Below are 16,115 nucleotides of genomic sequence, written 5' to 3' on the forward strand. Positions count from 1 at the left end.
TAAAAAAAACACCTGAAGGACTCCAAGATGGTGAGAAATAAGATTCTTTGGTCTGATGAGACCAAGATAGAACTTTTTGGCCTTAATTCTAAGCGGTATGTGTGGAGAAAACCAGGCACTGCTCATCACCTGTCCAGTACAGTCCCAACAATGAAGCATGGTGGTGGCAGCATCATGCTGTGGGGTTGTTTTTCAGCTGCAGGGACAGGACGACTGGTTGCAATCGAGGGAAAGATGAATGCGGCCAAGTACAGGGATATCCTGGATGAAAACCTTCTCCAGAGTGCTCAGGACCTCAGACTGGGCCGAAGGTTTACCTTCCAACAAGACAATGACCCTAAGCACACAGCTAAAATAACGAAGGAGTGGCTTCACAACAACTCCGTGACTGTTCTTGAATGGCCCAGCCAGAGCCCTGACTTAAACCCAATTGAGCATCTCTGGAGAAACCTAAAAATGGCTGTCCACCAACGTTTACCATCCAACCTGACAGAACTGGAGAAGATCTGCAAGAAGGAATGGCATAGGATCCCCAAATCCAGGTGTGAAAAACTTGTTGCATCTTTCCCAAAAAGACTCATGGCTGTATTAGATCAAAAGGGTGCTTCTACTAAATACTGAGAAAAGGATCTGAATACTTAGGACCATGTGATATTTCAGTTTTTTTTTTTTAATAAATCTGCAAAAAGGTCAACAATTCTGTGTTTTTCTGTCAATATGGGGTGCTGTGTGTACATTAATGAGGAAAAAAATGGACTTAAATGATTTTAGCAAATGGCTGCAATATAACAAAGATTGAAAAATTTAAGGGGGTTCTGAATACTTTCCGTCCCCACTGTATAGCTACAATACCATTACAAAAAGCTGTGGTGAAACCAATGAATAAGATTGTATCATGGATCTATTTTATGAAATGTTGTACAGCACATTAGCATGTTTTTATATCTACAAGAAATTATATTTTATATAATTCGTTGTGCCTCAAAAATCCCATCCTTCACATTACAATACCCAACAATAGGGGTGTGGCACTTATATAAGAAAAAAAAAAAAAAAAGGAAAGTAAATGAACAGAAGAAAAATCTAAATTAAATTATTGGTGTGACTATGGTACCCTTTGACTTTAAAAACAGCACCAATATTTCCAGCTACACCCAAATGTGTTCTGCATCAGGTCAACAACCCTAACAGCTAAGGTCATTAAGAACTATCTTCAGTATAAGGCTCCTTTCACACTGGGGCGGGGGCATTGTCAGCGGTAAAGCGCCGCTATTGTAAGCGGCGCTTTACCGTCGGTATTGGGCCGCTAGCGGGGCGGTTTTACACCCCTGCTAGCGGCCGAGAAGGGGTCAAAACCACCGCAAAGTGCCTCTGCAGAGGCACTTTGCCGGCGGTATAGCCGCGCCGTCCCATTGATTTCAATGGGCAGGAGCGGTGAAGGAGCGGGATACACTCCGCTCCTTCACCGCTCAGAAGATGCTGCTGGCAGGACTTTTTCTCCCGTCCTACCAGCGCACCGCTCCAGTGTGAAAGCCCTCGGGGCTTTCACACTGGAATTAAACCAGCGGCACTTTCGGGTCGGTTTGCAGGCGCTATTATTAGCGCAATAGCGCCTGCAAACCGCCCCAGTGTGAAAGGACCTTTAAGAACAAGGAGTCCTGGAAGTGATGGTTTGGCCCCCCAGAGTCCTGATCTCCAAGTCATTGAGTCTGTCTGGGACTGCATGAAGAGACAGAAGGATTTGAGGCAGCCTACATGAACACTTGTTTACGTCGGCAGACCACCGTTCTCTCTGGGGAGCAATTGTGGGTGACCAGCAGACATGTCCTCCGGACACGCTCATTGGTACCCCCTCTAGCCAATCGGCGCACCCCCCCGGCTATTGCACAAAAATGACATACATGTATGTCGTTTCATGCAATGGAGCTGACCTGCCACAGTATATGTACTGCAGCCAGTCAGCAAGTGGTTAAAGCATTCTTCCTTTACAGCATTTCTTCATACCTACCTAAAACTTTTGCATAGAACTGTATGCCCCACAAAGTACAGGCTGATGGATTCCTTAAAAATCTTCAGATCTTTACTGCAGGGTAGTCCTGTCTTCTTCCTGCTGTTGAACTTCCAGTGCTATGGGATTTACCAACTTCAGGTCTCTTTGCAGATGCAGTATAACTACCTTGTGTGCAAAGCCTTGCCATGGTGTATCACCTGTGACATGAAACGGTCTTCCACAACCTCACCTTAGTAGCAAAGTTAGGCTGTTCCTCAGTTTTAAGCCTCCTACACAGCTGTTTCTGTTAATGTTTCTGTTAATGATCATTAGCACCTGCTTGGTTTAATTGGTTAATCATACACCTGACTAATCCTACAAAATCCCTGACTTTGTGAACGTGTAAGGCCCCGAGGGCTTTCACACTGAAGCGGTACGCTGGCAGGAGAGAAAAAAAAAACTCCTGCAAACAGCATCTTTGGAGCGGTGTATTCACTGAAATCAATCACTGCATTGAAATCAATGGGGCAGCGCAGCTATACCGCCGCTGTAGCGGCGCTATGTGAGTGGTTTTAACCCTTTTTCGGCCACCAGCGGGGACTAAAACCGCACCGCTAGCGGCCGAATACCGCCGCTAAAACGACAGTAAAGCGGCGCTAAAAATAGCGCCGTTTTACCGCCGACGCCCCCACCGCCCCAGTGTGAAAGGGGCTTAAGAATTGATGCTGGTGTGAAGCCAAAGGGTAGTCATAACAAATATTGGATTCAATTTAGATTTTTCTGTTCCCTCACTTTGCATTTTGTAAATTGTTAAAAATAAACAAAGAAAAATATACAGTGCTCAGCACAAATGAGTACACCCCCTTTTGAAAAGTAAGATTTCAATCCATATCTCAATGAACACAAGAACAATTTTCAAAATTGACAAGTTTTATAGAACATTTGTTTAGCTCATTACATGAAAGTAAGGTTAATATAACTGAAGATTTTGTAAACTAATTAGGTTGATGCAAAAATGAATACATCTCACAAAAAAAAAAAAAAAAAAAAACACCCCACACCAAAAACTTACTATATCTAGTATTTTGTATGACCTCCATGATTTGTAAGGACAGCACCAACTCTTGTAGGCATGGAATGAACAAGTTGGTGATATGTTGCAGCATCCATCTTTTTCCATTCTTCAAGAACGACCTATTTAGAGCCTGGATGTTGGAGGGAGAGTGATACTCAACTTGTATCTTCAGAATTCCCCATAGGTGTTCAATTGGGTTCAGATTATGAGATATACTTGGTCACTGAATCACATTCACCCTGTTCTTCAGAAATGCAACTGTGGTCTTAGATGTGTGTTTTGTATCATTGTCATGATGGAAAAGTGCACGACGACCAAGGGCATGAAGTGATGGTACCATCTTCCCTTTCAATGTAGAGCAGTACATCTGTGAATTCATGATACCATCAATGAAATGCAGCTCCCCGACACCAGCAGCACTCCATGCAGCCCCACAAAAGGGCACTGCCCCCACCATGTCTTTTTCTTTGTACTCCTCACCTTTGCAACGCCATACAGTTTTGAAGCCATCAGTTCCAAAAACATTTATCTTGGTCTATCACTCTAGGAGTACAGAGTACCAGTAGTCTTTCAGCATTGACCCTGGCAAATTCTAGACGGTCTTTTTTGTGCATGGGCTTTAGGAAAGGCTTCCTTTGTGGACATCAATGCATGCCATTCCTCTGCAGTGTACTCCATATTGTGTCACAGTAAACAATCACCCCAATTTGGCTTTCTACTTCTTTAGCCAACTGCAGTGAACTTGCATGGCAATTTTCTTCAACCCTTCTCATCAGAAGACGCTCCAGTCGCAGTATTAATGTCTGTGGACGTCTGTGAGATGGTTGCAATTCCATCTTTGTTAAATTTTTGTATCACTTTTGCTAAAGTATTCTGACTGATAAGTAAAGCTTTGCTGATCTTCTTGTAGCCTTCACCTTTCTTGCGGGAAAAAAAAAAAAAAAAATTTCTCTCAGGCCTTGTGACATTTCTCTTCCATGTGGGGACATTGCTGACAGCATGAAATGGGAGGGATTTTCTTTGTCAAGTAACACCCTTTTATAATCAACTGTCTGCTGGACACCCAGTTAATGAATAATTAGACTCACCCGTAGTTGAATTCTTGTTAATTAGAATTTTGTTGCCTAAAATTTAGCTTTGGGGTGTATTCATTTTTGCAACATGGTCTTGAATGAATTTGTTAGAAAAAATACTGCGTGTGCAAATTTAAAAAAATCTTGGTTGCAATCAATGGCCCACATATGTGGGAGTATTTTGTATAGTGTCCCATAAAAAAAAAAATGTAGATTCTGAAAAATCTCTTGAGTTGTATTCATTTACGCTGAACACTGTACATTTCTGAAGGAATTCTTCCTTTACAGCATTTATTTACACTTGCCTAAAACTTTTGCATAGTACTGTATAGGCCCCACGAAGTACAGGCTGATGGGCTCTGTAGAAATCTTCACATGTTTACTGCAGGGCTGTCCTGTCATCTTCCTGCTGCTGAACTTCCAACTCTATTGGGTTTAACAGCTTCACGTCTCCAGACTCAGCTGCACTAAAGACGATCCAATGGACCTGCATCTTTCTCTATTAGGGGTAAATTCTTTAACCACTTGCTAACTGCCCTAGATCAGTTTTACTGCTACAAGGTGGCAGCTGTGCACAGGAACACACACACACAGCATCTGGAGAGTATTCACAGCTCTTCCCTTTTTTCACATTTTGTTCTATAACAGCCTTATTCCAAAATAGATTCAATTCATTATTTTCCTCAAAACTCCAAAAAATACCCCATAATGACAACGTGAAAGAAGTTTGCTTGAAATCTTTGCAAATTTAAGGAAAAAAAAAAAAAAAAAAAAAAACACACTAAACATGTACATAAGTATTCACAGTCTTTACCATGACACTTAAAATTGAGTTCAGGTGCACCCCGTTTCCACTGATCATCCTTGAGACGTTTCTACAACTTGGAGTCCACCTGTGGTAAATTCAGTTGATTGGACGAGATTTGGAAAAGCACACGCCTGTCTATATAAGGTCCCACAGTTAACAGTGCAAGTCAGAGAACAAACTAAGCCACGAAGTCTAAGAAATTGTCTGTAGACCTCCGAGACAGGATTGTATCGAGGCACATAGAACATTTCTGCATCATTAAAGGGTCCCAATGAGCACAGTGGCCTCCATCATTCGTAAATGGAAGAAGTTTGGAAACACCAGGACTCTTCCTAGAGCATGCAACCCGGCCAAACTCAGCGTTAGGGGGAGAAGGGTCTTAGTCGGGGAGGTAACCAAGAACCTGATCGTCACTCTGACAAAGCTTCAGCATTTCTCTGTGGAGAGAGGAGAACCTTCTAGAAAAACCCTCTCTACAACACTCCACCAATCAGGCCTGTATGGTAGAGTGGCCAGACAGAAGCCACTCTTCAGTAAAAGGCACATGACAGCTTGTCTGGAGTTTGCCAAAAGGCACCTGAAGGACTCTGACCATGAGAAACAAAATTCTCTGGTCCGATGAAACAAAGATTGAACTCTTTGGCCTGAATGGCAACAGTCATGTCTGGAGGAAACCAGGCACCGCTCATCACCTGGCCAATACCATGCCTACAGTGAAGCATGGTTTTGGCAGCATCATGCTGTGGGGATGTTTTTCAGCGGCAGGAACTGGAAAACTAGTCAGGATCAAGGGAAAGACAAATGCAGCAATGTACAGACATCTTTGATAAAAACCTGCTCCAGAGTGCTCTGCACGTCAGACTGGGGTAAAGGTTCATCTTCCGACAGGACAACGACCCTAAGCATGCAGCCAAGATAACAAAGGAGTGCTTATGGGACAACTCTGTGAATGTCCATTACTGGCCCAGCCAGAGCCCAGACTTTAGGGTTCAATAACTCAATAGATGGAAAGGTGCACTTCCCTTCCAGATTGAATGGATGGATGGCTCAGCCCCTGGATCTCCTGAGGGGGTCTTGACAAGGGATGGAGCCGGTGACTGCTCACGGGCCAAAGGACCTGAACAGACTCAGAGGGGAAGTCAGATACCGGCAGAAGTGCTCCGCAAAAGATACACACAGTGAGGGCACCAGAAAGCTGGAGACACATGCAGAAAAAAAAACAAAAAAAACAAAACAAACAGTTAGACACAGGATAACTAGAATCCAAACTGAGGATGCTGACTCAGTCCACATGACTATGTGACCTGAAGAAGGGGTTAAACCCCAAAACATGTAGGGGGGGGTGTAGTCTGTGTTCACATATTTAATGGCCCTAAATGTTTAACCCCTTCTCAGCCATTAGTACAGTGACAATGCATATTTTTAGCACTGATTACTGCATTCGTGTTATTGTTTCCTGCAAAGTGTCAGTGTCCGCCACAGTCCCTCTGAGTTCCTCCAAAAACGTAGAATACCTATTGGCCTAAATTGATGAATGCTTCACACTGGGGCGTTGGCGTTAAAGCGCCGCTTTTAACCCCTGCTAGTGGCTGAAAAAGGGTTAAAACGACCTGCAAAGCACCACTACAGCGGCGCTTTGCCAGCGCTGCCCATGCATTTCAATGGGCAGGGGTGCTTTAGGAGCGGTGTATACACCGCTCCAAAGATGCTGCTTGCAGAAGTTTTTTTTAACGTCCTGCCAAGCACTCGGGCTTTCACACTGAGTAACGCTGTGTCGTATCGCAAAAAGTGGCCTGGTCATGAAGGGGAGTAAATCTACCAGAGGTCAAGTGGTTAAAGTAGTTGTAAACCTCAGACATGAAATATGAGCTGACCATATCCCTCTACAGTGCGTATTTGTCTCAATTAAGAGCACTAAGTCATTTCTGTCTGCTGCTTTGTTCCTCTGCTATCTGCATGAATCACTCCTGACAAGTTTTCCTGACACCAATAGAAAAAAAAAAAAAAAAGTGACGGGAGGGATGTCCAGCACATAACCTGTGATAGACTAACCTGTGAGCAGGGTGGTGTGTCCCCTAACTTCAATCAGCTCTCAGAGCTCTCTTCGCTGAGCTCTGCAGAGTGTAATTTCAGCTTTCCATCCTTATTCCTGACAGCTCACACAAGCTTTATAAAATTTTGGATGGATACAGAGAAGAGGACTGCAGACTAACAGGTACACCTTACGTAGAAGGATTTGTTTTATCTCTGTGCATCACCTGAGGCCAGTCACTTCACTGGGGGTACAATATGTAAGGGTTTACAACCACTTCAACTGATTGCATTGCTCGTAAAACCATGTGTGAATATGGGGGGATAATCCTGTGACAGGTCAGATTCTCCCTCATTCATAGATCATGTTATAGGCAGTTTAAAGCAGACTTTGAGTCATTTTTTCATTTTCCCCCTCATCTATTAAATCTTCTGCACTTGTTGTTTTAACTTTGGATAGTAAAACTTTTTTTTTCTGGCAGTAAATACCTTATACAGCCCACTTCCTGTTTGTCTGATAAAAAGCCTAGGCTTATGACATCATGCCCAGCTCTCAGAGAGTTTGCCAGGAAGGGAGGGGCGATGAGTCATAAGAGGGCCAATGAAAGCTGCAGGGCTGCCTCTGTGTGTCAGTGTAAATCCAGGAAGTGAACAGGCAGCAGCTTCAGCTGCCCACAGTTAAAATGGTTGCAGCCAGACTTAGTGGAGGGAGATTTTTGCAGCATATTTGGCAAGTACAGAATCACAGTATATATAAAAATATGCAAAGTGGTTGGAGAGAAGCTTCAGAATGGCAAAGATGTTTTTATTACAAATTATGTGAGCAGACTGCAGTTCCTCTTTAATATTAATGTATAGCTAAAGGCAATTTTTTTTGGACAGAGTGGAGATGGATTAGAACACCCATTAGAGCTGCACGATTAATCGTTAAAAAAAATTGTGATCTTGAGTCAACCCCCCCCCTCACGATCTCTATGCAGAATTTGCCGATTCATTCCCTGTGCAATATTTTGATCCCAGTGGGCACCCCATCCCCAACTGCTGACGTCTGTCATGACTCTTTCCTGTCAGAAAAGAGCATAGTAAGCCCTTTGAAAAAACTGACTGACTTCACCACCAAAGGGTCCTCTTGACCCTGGTGGGGAGTTTTACTTTTGTGTCTAAGGTTTCTGGGCTGTGATCATAAACCTTTAAGAGAAAACTCTGGGAGGAGCCTCGCCCATTGAATGGCCGGTATTGTCGAAGTTAAGGTTCCCAGGGTTGACATAATCTGATTGATATCTCCTGATTTGTTTGTAGCCTGGCTACTACACTCATGACTTTATTTTTCTTTTCTTCTGGAAAAGTTCTGCAGAATCAATTTGATAACCTAGAAACTGAACTTTCTGAGCTGGATTGAAACTTGATTTCTGAAGGTTCACAATGGGTGGGAGGACCAGCTTCAGCCTCCACTGCTGGGTAATTGTGAGCCCTGAGAGGATCCTGAGGTAGTTGGCTGACTCTGGGATGGTGTTGTAAGAGAAAAGCGAAAAGTTTGGATAGTAGCATCTAGCTCTTTCCTAACTGATGCAATTAAATCACTGCATGCAGAAAAAGCTTCTTCCTTAACTAAGAAGTCAATCCAAATTTGACACAAAGTCTTCTTCCAACCCTCTGGTACTTCATTTCACATGAGGGACATCTCCTTTTGATCGTTGGATCAGAGCCCTTAGCCTGCAAAAAAAAAAAAAAAAAAAAAAAAAAAAAAAAGGACAAAAAAATAACACCAGAGTATCCCAGTGAATCAAACCTGCCTCCTAACGGGCTCACCACAGGTAGTACAACATCCAACTCCCTGTGCCCAGACAGGCCCTAGCCACCAAGGGGGAAAAAAAAAAAAAATGGAAAGAGAGAGGCACCACAGTGTACAGTGTAGACTCCCCCCATACCCCCTCACCTGGGCCTTGCTGGTGCCTGTCCCACTTGCTGCTGCCAGAGTCCATCGTGGTACTGCTTGTTAGTGGCTTAGAACGCCAGTTTCGGAGTCCATCAGTGCCGCTGCACCGAACCGGAACATAGGCACCAGGACCGCTTCTCCTCCTGCACAATTTCCAGCGGAAATGATGCTGCGCCTGTTTCCCGGTGCCACCCCTTGTAGGATACCTCATTTCCAGCTGGCAGAGTCTCTACTCTGCCACCAAATAGATGGACTCGAACAGTCGAGCTCTCACTGAGCTGAAGAGGAAGAAAGAGACCACTTACCAGCTACCCTTGGTGCAGCGTTGGAGGGGCGGACTCTCTGGAGGCAAAAATGTATGGTGGGGTAGGCAGCCTGGCCTCTCAGGACAGCACCTAAGAGACCCTGACTCCCACTAGGTGTGCACTCTACTAGATGGAGTTGGCGTTTCCTGTTACCTAGTGGGTGGAACCAATCTCAGGTGCTGTCCTGAAAGACAATTAGGGACATCCCAAATTTTGGGTTGTCCCCAGAAAAGTAATAGAGGGGAAATCTTCCAATGGGGACACTAGTTCTGCTGATCTGAAGGAATTTCCTTTCATTTTGGCTATAGGACAGGAAAAGAGTCTCTCTCATGTTTTGTTCTTAGCCCATCTTCAGTGTTTTAGCTGTGTGATTTGCCAGTTTCTGCCCTCCCCTCTGTAAACAGACCATAGTGTATCATGGCTGCTGAGCCCTGACACCGTGGTCAGTTTGCGTGCCTCCGTCACCTGCTGTGTCTCTGCTCTCCCCAGATCCCCTCCCTGTCTGTCAGCTCAGTCCACTCCACGATCCTCCCCTCATGCTGGTAATATAATAGTGTTACGTCTCTACAATCCCCTCTGTTAGATAACACGTGCCCCACTGTATGTCCTTTATTAAAAAAAAAAAAAAAAAGGAAAAAGCTAAAAGCAACCATGCACAGCTGCTCCAGAGTTTGGCTGCTCGAGTCTCGGGTATGGGTTTACATTGGGTTTGTTTTGAATGGGGAAAAAAAAAAAAGCCCCAACTGACAGACCCCCTCATCAACACAACATTGTGCTATACGGGGAACTCTCCTGCTGAGCTATCAGAATACACTGATCAATGCTGGTTTACCCAAGAAGACCAAATTCTGTTGAATCAGCCTACTTTTGGTATGTGTGTAATGGGCTTTAGTAAATTCCCGTCAATATGCACAATATATGCTTTAGGCCCCACTTACACCTAGCATTAGAGACTGACTGAATTCCTGCAGAAGACTCAGTGGTGTATATGCAAACAGCTGCCATGAGAGGCTGACAGTGTTACTGTAGGAGATTCAGTGGGGTGTATGAGATCAGCTGCTTTGAGAGGCTGACCATGCCTGTGCATTTAAAACAAACAGTTATTGCCTGGGGAAAAATTGCCCATGGAAGCAAAGTTTTTGCACCCAGAGAGGACCATGCCACAGGTACTTGCTGCATGTGCAACTACACATAAACAACTGCAGGTGAAGTCAGCCTCATTACTTTGTTGAGAGCTTCCCACCTGTAACTATTTGCATACACCCGTCTGAGTCTCCCGCAGGAACTTGCTGTCTGCCCCCAAAAGGAAGTGATTCAATTTCTGAATCATGTCTGTCTGAGAAAGAAGATTTTGTAGTACAAGATGTAAAACCTATCAGTTGTTCAAAAGATATTGCAGTAACATACAGGACATAAAGTTATTGAAGGGACACAAATGATTCTGCTGCCTTTAGAATTTAAAAGTACCAAAAAAAATAAATAAAAAAAAATCATAATAATTGGAAACATATCGAAAAGAGATGTTGAAGAACAATACAGACAGCATATTTAAAGTGATTCTAAAGGCTGAATGCTATCTATGCATTAAAGTGGTTGTATACCCTCATTTGTAATTTTTACCTACAGGTAAGCCTATAATAAGGCTTACCTGTAGGTGAAATGAATATCTCCTGAACCTGTAAGGTTTAGGAGATAGTCGCTTTGCAGATGCTGCCGGATCTTGCTTGGAAAAAAAAAAAAAGAAAAAAAAAAAAAAAAAAAAAAAGACTCCTGCGCGGGAGAGACGTGATCGTGGGTCCGGCCACTCACAGCACCAGAGCCGAACCCGGCAGAAACGCGAGGGCAAAAGGTCAGCTCCCTCGGGCTGCGATACAGGGGCTTTGATCTAAGGCATTTCATAATGCGCTAGTATGCGGTGCATACTAGCTTATTATGCCTTTGCCTTACAGGGTTTTTTTTTTTTTTTTAGATGGGCGGGTATACAACCGCTTTAAGATAAAAGTGTGCAGCGGCCCCCCTAATACTTACCTGAGCTGTCTGGAACTCGACAGGAGGAAGGGGCCAGGAGCGCTGGTGGGGGACCCCAGAAGAGGAGGATCTGGGCTGCTCTAAGCAAAACCACTGCACAAAGCAGGTAAGTATAACACGTTTGTTATCTGTGTGTGCATCGGACGCACTCTGTGACCGGTGCGTCCAATCACAGCTGATCACATGTAAACAGACTTGCCGGTTATCGTCAGACCTTTCCTCAGGCTCGGTGTCTGTGGGAGGAAAGGACAGTCTATAACCGTCAAGTCTATCAGCACACTGTTTACACTGATAATTAGTGTCGCCTCATCAGCGAAGAAAAATGACTTATTTGCAAAATATAAAAATCGGAAACTAAGAAAAATAAATTCTCAAAATTTTTGGTGTTTTTTTTTTTGTTTGTTTAGCAAGAAAAAAAAAAAAAAAAAAAAAAAGTTAAAAATTGTTTTATTTTGGGTACATAGATGCATGACCGCACAAGTTGTCAAAGTGTGACAGCACTGAAAGCTGAAAACTGGCCTGGGCAGGAAGGGGGTGAGAGTGCCCAGTAATGACATGGTTAAAGAGCAACAGAGGCAAAGAAAAATCATAAAGTAAGCAAAAAAATGTGCAAATTGAAAGAAAAGCAAAAGGAAGAGGAGTCTGCAATCGTGAAAAAAATGTCAGTGAGTAAAGGATAAAATATATGAAATGACTGGCAGAAACAAAATTAAAATGGGAAAATAAAAAAGGATTGGGTGTAAAGAGCACTGAAACTCAGTTTACCAATGTTCTCTAAACACCATTCACATGAGCAGTGCGATTTCCAGCGGTAAGAATCAGCGGATTTCTGTAACTGGAATTGAAAGGTGTGCGAAAAGCTGCTGCCGCCATTTGTAACTGTAGCCCGGAATTATCTGTGATGATCATACGTAGTTGGACAAAGTACATCCAGCCACAATACCGCAGGTAATCCCTTGGTTGAGCTAACAGTCACCGCAGCTTCTCACACAAATCAATTCCAGTCACAGGAATCCACAGATCCTAAAATGCTGGAAGTTGCAGCGTGTGGATTTCCTCATATGAATGGAGCGTAACAAGTTCATGCAGCCTAGAGAGGACTGGTAAACAGAATTTCAGTGCTTTTCACACTGAACCCCCTCCCCCAAAGAAGTCCCAAGCTTGCCAGCAAGCAGCACGAATCCAAGCATCATGAGCACATTCACCCACAACACACCACAGACTACAGTCTCTGCATTAGCCATAACTAGAATGAAATGAAAGCAAACAGCTGAAAGGTTGTTAGCAGGGTGGATTTGATTTAAATCATCATTTTTAAAGATCAACTGTCATCTCTGTCCCGCAGTGGCTCCTCCTCTGACCCACTGTTGACTCACCGAAGTCCCGCTTTAATGGGACAGCTGGTGATGCGGCAGTGACACAACACGGTGAGGGACATGGCGGCAGCAGGTGAGTGGATGCCCGCTAACAGGCGTTGCCATGATTATTATTATACAGGATTTATATAGCGCCAACAGTTTACGCAGCGCTTTACAATATAAAAAGGGAGACAGTACAGTTATAATACAATAAAATACAAGAGGATTAAGAGGGCCCTGCTCAGAAGAGCTTACAATCTAATAGATGATGGATCTGAAATGACAGGTGCTCTTTAAATGTAAGGACTCATTCTTGCTGGTAGTTAGGATCTTTAATATTTACAAACAAAATGAAGTTTTCCTATTTAGAATAAGCTGTCAGGTTAGTAAATATTCCCAAACTGGGTCTCTTTTACGGCCTGCTGCCATTATGCTCCTCCGGGGAGGAATAAAGCACTTCAAGCTATGTGCAGAAAGAGCACAAGTTTTATATGCTGCTTAGAAGGTTTCACTTTCACTGTTTGCCCTTCCTCCTCACACTTAGGTGTCCTTTTATGAAACTGAGATCAGCGGCGATCCCGAGTCTCACCGCTGATCTCAGCGCATTACCAGTTTATGAAACTGAGATAACCAGCGGAGAACATGTTCTCCGCTGATTATCTCAGCACAGCGAGAATTTGTAACTGACTTCACAGAAACGGCCAGTTTATGAAGGTGCGATCTCCACACCTCACTGGCGATCAGTGGCAGAATTCTCACTTTCTGATTCACCATTTCAGAAGTGGAGAATCAGAGTGAGAAGCCTGAAAATGGCTGATATTCTGGAGAAAGCAAGAAGTCTTTTGAATTCTTTCTTCTACCAAACAGTCAGAGCACACCTTCCCCACCATTACACACCCCAAAACCAGCAGGATAGGAATTTATAGTGTATGTATGTATGTATGTATGTATGTATGTATGTATGTATGTATGTATGTATGTATGTATGTATGTATATATATATATATATATATATATATATACATACACATATATATACACATATACACACACATATATATATTTAGATGTTCACGTCTCTGGCTGGGTTCACACTTGTGCGATGCGTGAACCAGCGTGATTCCTGTGCGGGTTTTCACATCGCACCTACATTGACATCTGCGCACCACTGCGGGTGTCAATGTAAAGTTAATGACACCCCCAGATCATTTCACAGATCGCAGTGCGAACTATGTAATGGTGCAGGAATCGGATCGCATGGGTGTTCACACCCATGCGATCCGATTCCAGTGCGGACCAAATAAAGGGTCCTGTACCATTTTGGTGCAAATGCAATATGATTTAGGGCCAGTTCCCACTGCTGCGGTGTCCGAGATCGGATGTGATTCGCACCGCACTGCAGTGCAAAATCACATCCGATCTCTATGCGATGCGATTTCAGTCATACAGATAGTATTGCTAAATTTGCATTGCCCTCGGACCAAACTCTTACAGGACCCTTTTTTTGGTCCACAGCAGAATCGGATCGCATGGGTGTTCACACCCATGCGATTCGATTACTGTCCGAGTTTGCAGATCGCACTGCGATATGCGAACTGATTTGGGGGTGTTAACTTTTAGGCCCAGTTCACACTTGTGCGATGCCGGACATCGCACAGGCATCGCATGTTATTGGCAGCACACTGCCATTCACATTACATGTGATGTCTGTGCGGTGCGATATCAGCTGTACATTCGGTGCAAACACGCACAGGACCCTTTTCTGTTCGGACCAGAATCGGATCGCATGTGTGTTCACACATATGCGATCCGATTCATGTCCGAACTGTCAGTTCGCAGTGCGATATGCAAGCTGATCTGGGGGTGTCATTAACAATGTATTGACACTCCCCAGCGATTCGCATATGGCAGTGTGAACTGACATGCGAGTCGGTGCGATGCGGGAACCCGCAGTGGATTCGCAGTGTTCTCGCATCGCACCAGTTTATCAATTTTTATGTTTATCTATAATTAAATATATTTTATTTTAATAATAAATATTATTACTTGTATACTTTATTAAAATTATTTTTTTTAATGATTATAAATGTATTTTGCATTTATATGAATGGTGTATAGCTGCATTACATATGTGCATTACATTCATTTACTATACACCATTCACATTTAAATAGGGACATGTATGATCTATAAATATTGATAAAAACAATGTTTTTTTATAATTAGGTTAATGTATATTGTGTAGGGGGAATTTAACTTTATTATTTTATTAATATGTTGGGGAATAATGTGTGCCGATTTGTGTTAAACTTTTGTATTTTATGGTTCCTCATACTGTAATCCCGCTATATCACGCGAGATTATAGTGAGAGGAGACATTCTCAGGAGTTCCCGGCGTTTGTAGATCGCTCCTCAACTCAACATGAGAAGCGATCTACACACTTTCATAAACAGGCACTCAGAGGAGAGCGATCTCCTCCGAGAATGCCTGAGAACTGAAAAGCGGTATTTTACCGCACTTTCATAAAAGGACACCTTAGAGCCTGCTACAGATGCATTTCTCTTCAAACAATCATAGTTTGTAGTCTACATAGATTTGCAAAACAATGGAAAAAGAGAAAACTAAGTTATTATCCACTTGCTGACCAGCCACCGCAGTTGTACTGTGGCAGAATGGCATGACTGGGCTTCGCTCTGTGGCCACTAGGGGGCGCGCACCCCCCACCCCCACCCAGCTCCGATGCGAGTGCTCCCGCGATTGCCGCTGAGACACGGAGAACCCGGAACTGTGTGTGTAAAACACAGTTTCCGGTTCTCTGAGGGGAGAAGTGACAGATCGTCTGTTCATACATCTTCCCTGCACAGTCCCCATCCCCTTTTAGTTAGAACACACACTAGGGAACACATTAACCCCTTTACTGCCCCCTAGTGTTAACCCCTTCACTGCCAGTGATATTTTTACAGTAATCAATGCATTTTTAACCGCACTGATCACTGTAATAATGTATCAAAATTTTCCGACGTGTCCGCCATAATGTCGCAGTCATGAAAAAAAAAAAAAAAAAAAAAAAAATAAAAGGCAGATCGCCGCCATTACTAGAAAAAAAAATTTGATACTAAAAATGCTATAAATCTATCCCCTATTTCGCTATAACTTTTGCGCAAACCAATCAATATACGCTTATATGTAGAAGAAATATATATATACCTAAACTGAGGAGAAAAAATTGTTTAGTTAAATATTTTTGAGGGAAGTTTATTATGGCAAAAAGTAAAAAATTGTGTTTTTTTCAAAATTGTCGCTCTTTTTTTGTTTATAGCGCAAAAATAAAAACCTCAGAGGTGATCAAATACCACCAAAAGAAAGCTCTGTTTGTGGGGAAAAAAAAAACAAAAAAAAAAACGGCAATTTTGTTTAAGTGCAACGTCGCACGACTGCGCAATGGTCAGTTAAAGCGACGAAAGAAGAAAGAAGAATTTATTTGTTTTTTTGTTTTTTAATCATTGATTT

The 16,115-nt window shown here is 43.1% G+C and overlaps 1 protein-coding gene across 3 annotated transcripts in view; it reads right to left on the minus strand.

Annotated features, from left to right (window-relative positions):
• Positions 1–16,115, minus strand: part of ANKRD52 (ankyrin repeat domain 52) — a 127,543-nt gene that overhangs the window by 102,230 nt on the left and 9,198 nt on the right. The window lies entirely within an intron of this gene.

The sequence above is a fragment of the Aquarana catesbeiana genome, linkage group LG02 (assembly GCF_042186555.1).
Source record: "Aquarana catesbeiana isolate 2022-GZ linkage group LG02, ASM4218655v1, whole genome shotgun sequence".
NCBI lineage: Eukaryota > Metazoa > Chordata > Amphibia > Anura > Ranidae > Aquarana > Aquarana catesbeiana.